We start from the raw sequence: 12,646 nt of genomic DNA on the forward strand, positions 1-12,646 counted from the left end.
TCATGATTTTATCCCCAACATCATCCCAGGCTTCTAATCCACAGTCTAGGTCCCCCAAACTGGACCCCTTGGGATGCTACTTCTAAGCATTCATCCCTTCCATTCAGCTCTAGCACAATATGAGTGATTTCTCATTCATTCATCAAACATGGCAGAGTCAGTCCTTCCCTTAAATATCACACAGCATATCTAAAAACTCTTAAAACTAATTCCAGCCATGCGCTAGTTAGAATTCGGTTCTCAGTGGAAGAGGTGGTGAGGTGATGATCCTGAGAAGGATAACAATGACCTAACAGGCTTATTCCAAATAGTCCTGTCCTGAACTGTATCACCCTTTGGGGTTGGTTGATGCAACTTCACGTGAATCTGACCTGTCACAAAATAGTGGTAACCAACCAATATGGCATTCACACGTATTTCTAAAACTGAAAAACCACACTTGAACTAGTATGATATTACAGCAAAAGTTTTGTGACAAAATGTGGGCTGTTCTGTAGCGATCCCTCCCAACTCAATTTGAGGATGACTCACCCATTCCAATCTTCAAGTCGATGGGGAAAACCATGACTCTTTTCGGCATCTGTCTTTGCTGTTGAACTCCTCACAGAGTTGCTGGGGGGAAATGACAGAGCTTAGCTCAGTAGAGGACAAACATTTTGCACGGACATTTCCAAGCTTCAGATAAACTGTCCCCTGGATTTTGAACCAAACTGAAAGAAACCAAAGAAGACCTCTCAAGTTCAGAGTGTCAAAAATAGGAAGGTTTATCAGTGGAGGCTAGTAATCAAATAGGCAGCTTTCCAGTAAATAATTATTTTTCAGCTGCAGCTCAGTGCTTTCATTTTAATAATATTTTCCCATCAAGAAACGCAACAACACAGTGTGGGAGATTAAGAGAAAAAAAAAAACATGAACGAATAAACAAACAAAAGTCACCCGTTAATTTAAGATGCCGTTGCAAAGAAGAGAAACCGTCTCTAATTAGCTCAAGGCAAAAAAAGGGGGGGACATTATTGGAGTCATAACAGAGATAAAAGTATTCCAGTTGAATATCTACAACGTTTCCCCACTGTGGGTTTTTTTTTGTTTTTTTTTTTAATTTTTTTTTTAACATTTATTTATTTTTGAGACAGAGAGAGACAGAGCATGAACAGGGGAGGGGCAGAGAGAGAGGGAGACACAGACTCTGAAACAGGCTCCAGGCTCTGAGCTGTCAGCACAGAGCCCAACGTGGGGCTCGAACTCACGGACCGTGAGATCATGACCTGAACCGAAGTCAGACGCTCAACCCACCGAGCCACCCAGGCGCCCCCCTACTGTGTTTTTAAGGAGAATGTGTGTGTGTGTGTGTGTGTGTGTGTGTGTGTGTGTGTGTACCCCTGCATGTGCTACTTAGCTACCGAACCTGTATTGTAGATGGTAATAGCCAATATATCTATAGATCTGTGCTGGCCAGCCTCCTCTACTGGCATACCCCCCAAGATGGCCACAGCCCTAAATCTACATATTTCCATTCTACAGCTATCAAACACTCTCTGGGTTTAATACTCCAGTTTTGTGAGGGAGTCCCTGATAGGTTCACCTTGGGTCGGGCGTCTGTGCAGAGTCCAATCGCCTATCACTGGAAGAGAGTCTAAAAAGTCCCCTTTTGGATTTCAAAGGTGGGGCTTTGGGTAGGACATACTATTTATATTATTTTAGAAGATCAGGTAGGGAGGAAATGATTGACATTCATAGTACAAATGTAATGCCATCCTGTTAACATTTCAGTGTGTTCCCTTAAATGGTATGCTGGCTATAGCAATATACATGTATTAATATGCTTCATATACTATACATACATCTTTGTGCCTTGGGGTTTCTGTTTAGTTGTATATCATAACCATTTCCTCTCATCATTAAGAATGTTCTCCAAGCACTTTGATGGTTGCGTAATACTCCATTGTATGAATACTAGTGTATATATATATATATATATATATAATATATACTATATATATAGTATACTAGTATACTAGTATACTAGTATAATAGTGTGTATATATATATATATATATATATACACACTATTAGATATTTATGTGATTTTCAAGTCTCCACTATTTAATATAAAGCTGCAATAAACATTTCTGTACCTTTGTGCATATTTCGAATCATTTCTTAGAGATACCTAGAAGTGGGACTACTAGATCAATGCACCTAAATATATTTTTTTTTACTGCCAATTCATTTTCTGGAAAGTTTGTGCCAACATGTCCCCCCCCACCAGCAATGACTGTGTGGTCAGCTCATTTTAGGACCAGCTCTTACCCATTTAGAAAAGTAAAACAAAGCATGAAACTGGACACTGCCACTGTGTACAGTTTTTGCCAATGCCATGTATTCTATTTAATTTCTCACTTAGGCTGACTAAAGTTTAAAGCTGAAATTCTCAAAATATGGTCCCCAGGGGCACCTGGGTGGCTCAGTTGGCTGAGCCTCCGACTTCAGCTCAGGTCATGATCTCCTGGTCTGTGAGTTTGAACCCCGCGTCGGGCTCCACGCTGACAGCTCAGAGCCCAGAGCCTGCTTCAGATTCTGTGTCCCTCTCTCTCTCTGCCCTTCCCCTGCTCTCTCTCTATCTGTCTCTCTCTCTAAAAAATAAATAAACATTAAAAAAAAATTGTGCCCAGGCCAGTAGCATCAGCATCACCTGCAACTTAATGGAAATGCAAATTCTTGAGCTCTGCCCTAGACCTATTGAATCAGAAACTCTGGGGGTGGAACCAACTTGAGTTTGAATGAGTCTCATAGGTGACTCTCATGCCCACTCTCAAGATTGAGAACCACCGGCTGAAAACATTGGAGAATCCTTTCTAAGCCCTCCCAAGTGCTTCCGCATTTTGAGTGCTAGTTTATGAGCCCTGACCATTTATAAGAAACTGTTTAACGTAGAATAAAGGTGGTAGTTTTAGAGAGTCCCAAGTTATAAGTCCTGTGTGACTCCCTGGGTATGGATCCAAATGCACGTCATAATGACTTATTACAGTGTTGTAGCTTACATTTCAAGGTGAACATTTTTCTGTATCATTTAGCCTAAATGAGGCACTGGAGGGAAGTTTGAAGCTAAGTTGCCCCAGATGTTTCATGGTTACGCAAGAGCGCAAAACAAAACATGTTTTCCCCACTGAACGAAAGCACAATATAAGTTTTCTTTAGCAGCTGTGGCTGGAGATTGCAAAATGGAATAATCTGGCTACGCTCCAGGCTCTTAGTTACCCCTCCCCCCTCCCCCAAGGGCCAAGGACAATCAAGCCAAAGAGAAAGGATAACACAATGCTCTCAAGTTCACAGCTAATACTGAGAAATGGAGCTGCTGGAACATCTGGAATGTATCAGAATAGAGGTGACAGAGGAGTACAGAGCACCTCGCCCCACCGCCTCTGAATGAAACTAGTTCATTTAGAGTGGCCCTAGGAGGCATGACCCCCAGTATTCATCTCAAAGCAATGCATCCCCGGGCGCCTGGGTGGCTTAGCTGGTGAAGCGTCAGACTCTTGATTTCTGCTCAGGTCATGATCTCATGGTTCGCGAGTTTGAGCCCCCCACTGAGCTCTGCGCTGATAGCATAGACCCTGCTTGGGATTCTCTCTCCCCTTCTATCTCTAAATGAATAAATAAACTTAAAAAAAAAAAAAAAAAGTAACGCGTGCCAGGATCTCAGGGCAGCTGGGAGGCGCAATAGAAAAAATTGGGGATTTTCAGGCTTTTTAGAAGCCTGCACACAGCATGGCAGCTACAGCCGTCTTCTTCACCTGGACTTGATAAAGCCCCCACTTCTGAGGCTGTTCAGGCCTTAGCCCCATTGCACCTCTTAGAACAATGCAGGGTGTAGAGCAGGAAAAGTGTGGATCTGGTGTCAGCACACATGTAATTTTCATGCTCTGCCACATAGCAGGCACGTAACCTTTCACAAGTCACTTAATTTTGCTAAACGTCAGTTTCTGAACATTACCTCATTGAGACCGCTGCAAAGATTAAACGGAGTCAGGCCCGTGGCGCACAGCCGTTGTTTCACAAATGGTCATTCCCTTTATCTCCTTAGAGGGCTTGGTGTCTTTTCACTACCTCTGTCCCCACCCTAGCATGAGGAACACATAAAAAAATATTCTGTTGAAACTCAGGAAAAGAAATTTCATCACGAAGTTCAAAATCCCTTCACCGTCAGGAAGTTCTTTTCTTTTCTAAACGCTCTTGTCTATCAGTCTTTGATCGTTCACGGTGACCCCGACGCCTCTTTTCTCTGGTGAGCTTCTGAACTAAGGAGTCTGCAAAAAGGCATCCCTTTATGAATTAGCCAGGGTCCCAGCCAGAGCCTCCTGTCGGGAGGGAGAAAGTAATGAGAAAGCCTACATCGAGATGAGTTATCTGCCTGGACCTTGCCAGTCCCGGGCTCTGGGCCTTCACGATTCCAGCCCTGATCAGCCTCCAACTGAATTCTCTACCAGCAGGTACCCAATGCTACTTCAAGTCCGTCACAAAATCCCCAGTCCAGACTTCCCCAAAGGCAGACATGACTTAAACCTCAGGCCATGTCCAGAATTACATATATTTCAACTGCCTTCTGAACCCCAGCCCCTCCTTCTTGGCCTCTCAGAGACCAGTCATGCAATGGCCCTGAGGGGTTCAAACTTAGAAAACAGGATAAAGACTGAGGAGAATTATTATTTTAATTTCCACTTGATTTAACTGAAATTTCTTACAGTGTGATTGATTTCCTTAGGACCCTGGTACATGGGCCAGGGTTGCTTAGTACTGGGTTAAATGTTTCCAGATTCCCAGATACTCTCTCCCCTCATCACATGAAGTCTCTGAGAACTTAGAAGCCAAAGTATGAATTTGATCCTGAAGATTATTGAAACTTCCAGAGTCTCACCTATAAGGCCAGAACAATGACATAGGATGCTGGTTTAGACAAGCATGCAGGCAACATAAGCTAATAACAACACTCAGTAATGAAGGGATGGAGATTACCTACTAGCACTGCATTCTGACTGTTTAAAAATTTCTTAGCTGGGCATTCTGAAAATACATGTTGAATTTTGTTTTGTACATTCAGTTCTAAAATTCCTGGACACCATTCAATTATTCCTTCATTCAATAAATATTTAATAAGTGCTTAATACGTACCAGCATTAAAAAATTAAAAAAACAAAAAACAAAAAAGGAGGTGCCCGGGTGGCTCAGTTGGTTAAGCGTCCGTCTTCAGCTCGGGTCATGATCTCGCAGTTTGTGGTTCAAGCCCCGCGACGGGCTCTGTGCTGACAGCTCAGAGCCTGGAGCCTGCTTGGGATTCTGTGTCTCCCTCTCGCTCTCTGCCTCTCCCCCACTCGCACTCTGTGTGTGTCTCTCTCTCTGTCTCTCAAAAATAAATAAACAGTAAAAAATTAAAAAGTAAATATATATGTAGTGGGATTACAGGGATATAGCGGGATTAGAGTCATGAGGAAGACATATGTGTCCCTGCCTTCATGGAGTTTACTGTCTATTGGAAAATTTAGATGTGAAACAGAGTCAAAAATATGACAAGCGTTCTGAAAAGGTAAACACAGAACACTATGAAAGCATTTATTGATCAAGTGTGGCTGCATCATATTGGGTTATTATTATTATTATTTTTTAGAGTTTTACCCTGTAAAATCGTTGCCTTGCAACCATTCGAGCAAATATCAGATTTTGTGCCTCCTGGCCTCTCATGTGACCAACTCAACATTGTTTCTGTGGGCCTTTCTTCGTTTGGGCACTAAAAGTCCCATGGTCAGAAAAAACCCTCAGCCCCAAGCAAACCAGGAAGAGTTAGTTACACTTCTTGCCTCACAGAAGGTATGAAGTTGATTCTCTGGGTTTTGTTTCCAAAAGCCTGAGTCCTTTCGGTTAACTTCAAAAAGCCAATCCCTTCCTTCAAAAAGCCAGTGCCGTGAAGCAGCAACAACTACCATATAAAAAGTTGGAGGTGTCGTTCTAGATTAACATAGACTAGAAAGAGGGGCGGCTGGGTGGCTCAATCAGTTGAATATCTGACTTCGGCTCAGGTCAGGATCTTGTGGTTCGTGAGTCTGGGCCCCACGGTGAGTCCTGGGCTGACAGCTTGGAGCCTGGATCCTGCTTCAGATTCTGTGTCTCCCTCTTTCTCTGTCCCTCCCCTGCTCATGCTCTGTCTCTCTCTATCTCTCTCAAAAAATGAATAAGCATTTAAAAAAAGCAGACTAGAAGAACATAAAGGGAAAATGTAATGTGTGACTCTTCATTGGTCTTGGCTTTTGTTTTTAGGCATAAAAAATTATTGGAATGGAACATTTACGGGGAATGCAAATATGAACTAGATAGTGGTGATTTTGTGGAACTACTGATAATTTTGTTACGTGTGGCCATTGTACTAGAGTTATGCAGGCAAATGCCTTTATTGTTAGAAGACATAGGCCGGAGTGAGTACATACTGGCGAGGCAACAATGATGGCAAAATTTTAACAATTTAAACAAAAAAAAATTTTTTTTACATTTATTTATTTTTGAGAGACAGAGAGAGACAGAGCATGAGCGGGGGAGGGGCAGAGAAAGAAGGAGACACAGAATCTGAAGCAGGCTCCAGGCTCTGAGCTGTCAGCACAGAGCCCCATGTGGGGCTCAAACCCTTGAACTGTGAGATCATGACCTGAGCCGAAGTCATACGCTCAACCGACTGAGCCACCCGGGTGCTCCTTTAACAATTTTTAAAAATATTTTTATTTTATTTTATTTTATTTTATTTTATTTTATTTTATTTTATTTTATTTTAGAGAGGGTGTGCACACACATGAGCAAAGGAGAGGAGGAGGAGGAGGAGGAGGAGGAGGAAGAGGAGGAGGAGGAGGAGGAGGAGAGAGAGAGAGAGAGAGAGAGAGAGAGAGAGAGAGAGAATCTTAAGCAGGCTCTGCACTGAGCTCGATCCCATGACCCTGGGATCATGACCTGAGCCAAAGTCAAGAGTCAGACGCTCAACTGACTGAGCCACCCAGGCACCCCTAACAATTTTTAACCCAGTAGGGTTTATAGGAATATTTATTTATTATTCTCTCAACCTTTCTGTGTAAAAATAATAAAACGTTTTGGGAAAGAAGTCAGCAACCATTGAGCAGAACAGGGTTTGAGACGAGAGCAGCTTCTCCTTGAACCAGACAATGATTCCTCTCGAATGGAAGCAAGACTAAAAGGGAGGAAAATAATTGTGTGCCAGTAGCATGGACTCTAGGCATACGGGATCATAGTGAGCCTCGCAAACATCTCCGGGCCCCAAAGTTGGCATTGAAACAGCCAAAAAAGCCCCTGCCTGATGATCTAGACGTCTCAGTAGTCGGATTCATGAGGAAACAGCTGCCTGGTGACCAGATGCCTGGAATCTTTATCCAAATCCCAGTTATGGGAAGAGCCTGAACTAAAACTAATATTCAGTTTCCTTTACCGCAAAGAGTTACATTGTCTCCACATCTGAGTTAATGGACTTTATTAGGCACTAAATTGCTGACTCTAGAAAGGAAGGTCCACCCAAGTAAGTGATGTTTTAGCTGAAATCGGAAAGATGAGTAGGATCTTAGCTACTCCCCCACCCCAACACTCCCCAAGTGTCTGTGGGCATTCCCTGCAGTGTCTCCCATGTCTGAAAGGACAAGTGTAGCTGGGCATCACCCGGTTATCCTTCTTCTATTGTCTCAGCACTTCTCTGCTAGACAATGCCCTTTCCCCTGGGCACAGCTGCGTCCAACAGGTGCCACAGGCCTCCTCCCGCAGCCAAGGAAGGGCTCAGGAAGTGTCAGAGTTGTGAGATATTGTCATACGCAGTGGCAGAGAATGGCTCCTGCTTCGTGTGTATGTTCAGCTAGTGAGGTTGCAAAGACATATTCCTTTTGCCCAGTTACATGGTTTGTAAGGAAACAGCTCTTTCAGTTTTCATGCACAAGCCCCCGCTTTCCACCCACACTCGGATATATAAACACGAGGCATCAACAGGAGCTGGTAGTGGGGCCTTGGCCCACACGCAAAGACATGTCACGCACTAAGCTGCCCCCCAAACCGCTCCTCCTTTCTGACAATGGAGGCTTTGTCGGTGGGTCTGGCTTGTGGTGCCTGGCTCCCACTTCCCTGGGATGACTTCTCCTGGGAGGAGCTTCTGTTCTTCCGGCAGAGATTTCTGGGTCTGCTCTCTGGTTCTCTGAATATGCCAGACCCATGTGAACCCTAGCTTGGGCCCCTTCTGGGACCCACTCTTTCTGTTCATGTCTCCCACTAGATCGGGATGTTTGAGTAAGAGGTGAGGTTTTATTTGCCTCTTAAATCCCTGAAAGGTGGCATTGGCCTGGCATGTAAGAGGGACTCAGTTTATTTATTTATTTATTTATTTTTATTTTAGAGTGCATGCGAGCAGGGGAGAGGAGCAGAGGGAGAGAGAGAGAGAGAGAGAGGGAGAATCTGAAGGAGACTCTACACTCAGCTCGGAGCCCAGCACAGGGCGTGATCCCACGACCCTAGAATCATGACCTGAACTGAAATCAAGAGTTGGTCGCTCAGCCTACTGAGCCACCCAGGTACCCCAGAGGTACTCTATTTTTATTGAAAGACCGTCCCCTACCTTAGACCAGCATTCACCCAACTTTAGATATTGTTTAAAACACAGATTTCTGGGACCCCATCCCCAGAGACCGGATTCATTAGATCTGGGGTGAGAGCCCAGGAACTTGTGTTTTAATAAGATTCCAGGCAATCATGATGCAGAGGGTCCTTGAGTCTCTCTTTGCCTCTGCCTCAGGCAGGCTCGAACCAGGAACACTGCTAGCCCTTCAGCTCCTTTGAGAATTAGGCACCCTTTCCCTTTTTAGTTGCACCAAATCCAAGGCTTACAACTTGGTAAGCAAAGTAATGTCAGCCCCTTCACCCCCTCTGCCAAGCATTCTTGTGTTATGCACAACATATGCGATGGTTCGAGCAACCTGGTCTGAAGCCTGCACCTGCTGAGAAATGCTACAACTGAGAAATTCATCTTGGAGTCAGTCACCCAATATCTCAATAAACCCTGGGAAAAATCTGGGGTTGAATTGTGCTGGTGACTTGCTCCTGGAGATCGGGTGAGCCAGTGGCCAGTCTCCAGATGTGGTGGGGAGAGGGGTCTGGAGAATTCGAGCTCGAAAGATCTAACACGGAGGTCGTAACCTTTGCTGCATATTGGAACTGCTTTGGGAGCTTTGAAAGATCCTGATGCCTGGGTCTCACCTCCAGAACCTACTTGAGTGGGGGGTGCAGCCTGGGCATCAGAGTTTTTTAAAGCTCCTCAGGTGATTCTAAGGTGCAGAATCTCTGACCTGAGTCCTCGCCCTAATCAGGGAGATGCATTGGCTGCTATGTGTCTTCCTAAGAATTGGAGGACCAGGGATGAGCTCACCCTTCTGACCACAGAACGCAGCTGGTTGCCTTATTCTCTATGGTCCAGCTCAATATAAGTTCTTCAGGCTTTTCCTCAAGAAGATAATGAGTTCTTTCGTGTATGTTCTTTGGCTTTTCTGCTCATGACCTATACCCATGAAGTTTCTGAACATTCTCCCAGCCTTCCTCTCTCTTCCCTCCCCTTACATCAAATCCATCTATTCTTAATGTTGCATACGCACCCTCAGCTTGACAGGCTAATTCTCCACAAGGCATACGTGGCAGGCAAAACTTCAATACTCTCTCTGAAGTAGGTGCCAACCCAATTTGATAATATACCGCAAAGAAAACAATGTCATAACAGCCAGGTGTTATTTTTAAATGGTGGGACCCAAACTTGAGAGGTTGTTGCTTTTGTGGGGGGAACCTCAAACCTAGGGGAGTGGGGAGACAGTAGCTGACACCCTTTTGGAAGCCCCCACTGTTCTCCCCACTTGTGGCAATGGCTGGACTTCCACTAACAATGCAGGTGATGGGACTCTCACAAGAGGATGAGAAGAAAGAGGAAAGAAGCCAATTCTCCTGTTAGAATATGAACTCCTAGAGGCACCTGGTTGGTGCAGTCAGTTGAGCATCTAGCTCTTGGTTTCGGCTCACATCACGATCCCAGGGTCATGAGATCAAGCCCCCAGTCGGGCTCTGCACTGACAACACGGAGCCTTCTTGGGATTCTCTCTCTCTCTTCCTCAAAAAACAAAAAATAGAATATGAGCTCCTAGAAAGGGGGACCATATTCTATTCCTTTTTGAATTCTACATCATTCTCACCACATCATCTGTACACTTTTGTCATGCAATAAATATTACGGAGTTGTCAAATTTTTCAGATTCAAACTCAGCACTAATTTATTGAGTGGCTGCTATGTCCTGCATCCTGAACTAGGTAATTTCATATGTTATCTCATTCAATCTTAATAAATCCTCGGGTATTAGTGAGGATATAGACTAAGCTACTGTAACAAAAATATCTCAGAATACAGGATTAAACAGGGTATGTGTTTCTTTTCTTTTCTTTTTCTTTTTTCCAAATGATGGTCCAGATTATGGTCCACTGAACAAGTCCAAGGTCTGGTTGTTGGTTCTGTCACCTTTAACATGTGCTAGTTACTTGTTAGCTAGTCTTTTTATGCCCAGATCTTCCATGGCTGCTCCAGCTAAGAGGTAGATGGAAAAGGCCAGAGAAGCACGTCTGCATTTTTAGAAACACAACCCAGAAGTAGGACAAAATATCTTATTGGCCAGAATGTGGTTGCATGGTTATAACGATGCACAAAGCATGCTGGGAAATGTAATCTCTAATTGGGTGGCTCTGTATCCATCTACAACTGGGGATCGAGTTTATTAAGCAAGGGTCCATGTATGTTGATGGACAAGTCTCATCGAACACCTCATGCCTGTGGATGGGTATCTTAGTTCTGATTGAAGCTAGACATGGACTGTAGAAGATGCTGCTTTCCTGCCCAGAGAGGTCCTCTGTTTTGTCAGGGTATTCAGAATTAAGTTGGCTCTGAAAGGCTACCTCAGCTTATAAGAGTTTGGTATATTGACCAGAAAAATACCGATTACTTAACTGACAACGGAGATAGATACATGTGAACAACTTGAATGCTGTGTTCCCCATTCAGGCTAAGATTTTCCTGGTCTGGAGGTACCTCGAACCACATCACAGTGTATACGAGTAGATACTGAGGTCCAATCCGGACCAGGTGCTGTGCTAGACGTCTTCCACAATCTGCTTTGATCTACAGACCCGACTCAATGAGGTAAGGATCATTCGGACCATTTTACAGGTATGAACACTGAAGAGCAGAGAGGTTGTGTAGCTAAGATGTGGCAGGGCTGGTGTCGGAATCCAGGTCTATTTGCTGCCAGAGTGAGTGCTTTTTCCACCACACTCTATTGCTTATGTGGGCACTGCTTTACTCTAAGCTTCAAGACATCCTCGGTAACGTTTTCACCGGTTGTGCCTCTTTGTACAGATTTCTGCTGTGGCATTTATTGCTGTAGACACATTCTATTATTGAAGGACGTCTTTTCCAGGCTCCCTCCTCTCCTGGTATCCATGGATCATGTCTTAGTCATTTTACAAAATTAAGGCGAGCATAGGGCCTGGTGTTTGTTACACGCTTAAACAAATGAGTAAATGACTAAATAAACCACCCTCCTTCCCCTACAGTTAAAACCAGACCCTCTGCTGAACCCCCACCCTCATACTACCAGTTTTTACCATCAATACTTAGCCCACTCTTAATTTCTCCAAATTAATATCTTATTCTAAGTCCTTGGTTTGCAATTCTAGTGCCAGGGACGCTAAAAAAAATATTTCCAATTGATTCTCAAACAACAATCTTTCGTATACTGGAAAGATCTCCTAAGGTTGTATTTTTGATTCAACCTAATCTCAGTCCATCCTGATGACTCATTAATATATTTCCTTTTGTTTCATCTTCAGAAGCTGTGGGGGGAAAAACTGTTTCCCATTTTAAGTTTATTATAAAAATGAGCCCTCAGGATTCCAGGGAAAGGGAAGGATACCAACTCCAGGCTGAGGTCATGATTTTGCTGAAGGAGACTTTGTTAATCATCTCGATGCTGATGCAGACTCCCCGCAGTGATATTCAACACAGGCCTGGGTGGGGCTGGCCTCATCTCCTGGCCACAGCTCTGTGAAAGGAAGGAGCTAGAAATGAGAAGGGCACCTTAAAAAATTCCTTCACCAGTGGCACAAATGATGGGTGTGTGGTTAGGACAAGTCAAATCAAATCAACAAACATTTCTAGATGCAGGGCTTTCTGCTGGACAGAACGGGCGCCGTAATAGAGTGGAAGAGGTCCTTCTCTCATTAATAAATTTACTCATTGAATCATTTGCTTAAGCATATAATAAATACCCATGAGCTTCATTAGAACTCACTATCCTCATCTGAATAGTGACTGAATTGGACTCCTCCCGTGAAGCACTATCCCTAATGCGGATGGGGGTGTCTGTCTTTCCCTCCCCCAGGTATCATGCTAAGCCAGCTACTACATATGAGAAAATTATGTGAAGTTGCTTTAAAAGTCCTATGCAAGTTTTGCATTCAATTCGTGATATATTCCAAGGGGTGTGTGTGTGTGTGTGTGTGTGTGTGTGTGGTATATGGTTCTTCTCTCAGTGGA

The 12,646-nt window shown here is 44.0% G+C and overlaps 1 protein-coding gene across 1 annotated transcript in view; it reads left to right on the plus strand.

Annotated features, from left to right (window-relative positions):
* THAP10 (THAP domain containing 10) overlaps positions 1-11,251 on the plus strand; it is a 30,157-nt gene extending 18,906 nt beyond the window's left edge. The window contains exon 4 of the mRNA XM_058737209.1: positions 11,114-11,251. The gene's annotated coding sequence lies outside the window, so the exon portion shown is untranslated. The remainder of the gene's footprint in view (positions 1-11,113) is intronic.
* Positions 11,252-12,646: the final 1,395 nt, after the last annotated feature.

Source organism: Neofelis nebulosa, chromosome 7 (assembly GCF_028018385.1).
Source record: "Neofelis nebulosa isolate mNeoNeb1 chromosome 7, mNeoNeb1.pri, whole genome shotgun sequence".
Lineage (NCBI taxonomy): Eukaryota > Metazoa > Chordata > Mammalia > Carnivora > Felidae > Neofelis > Neofelis nebulosa.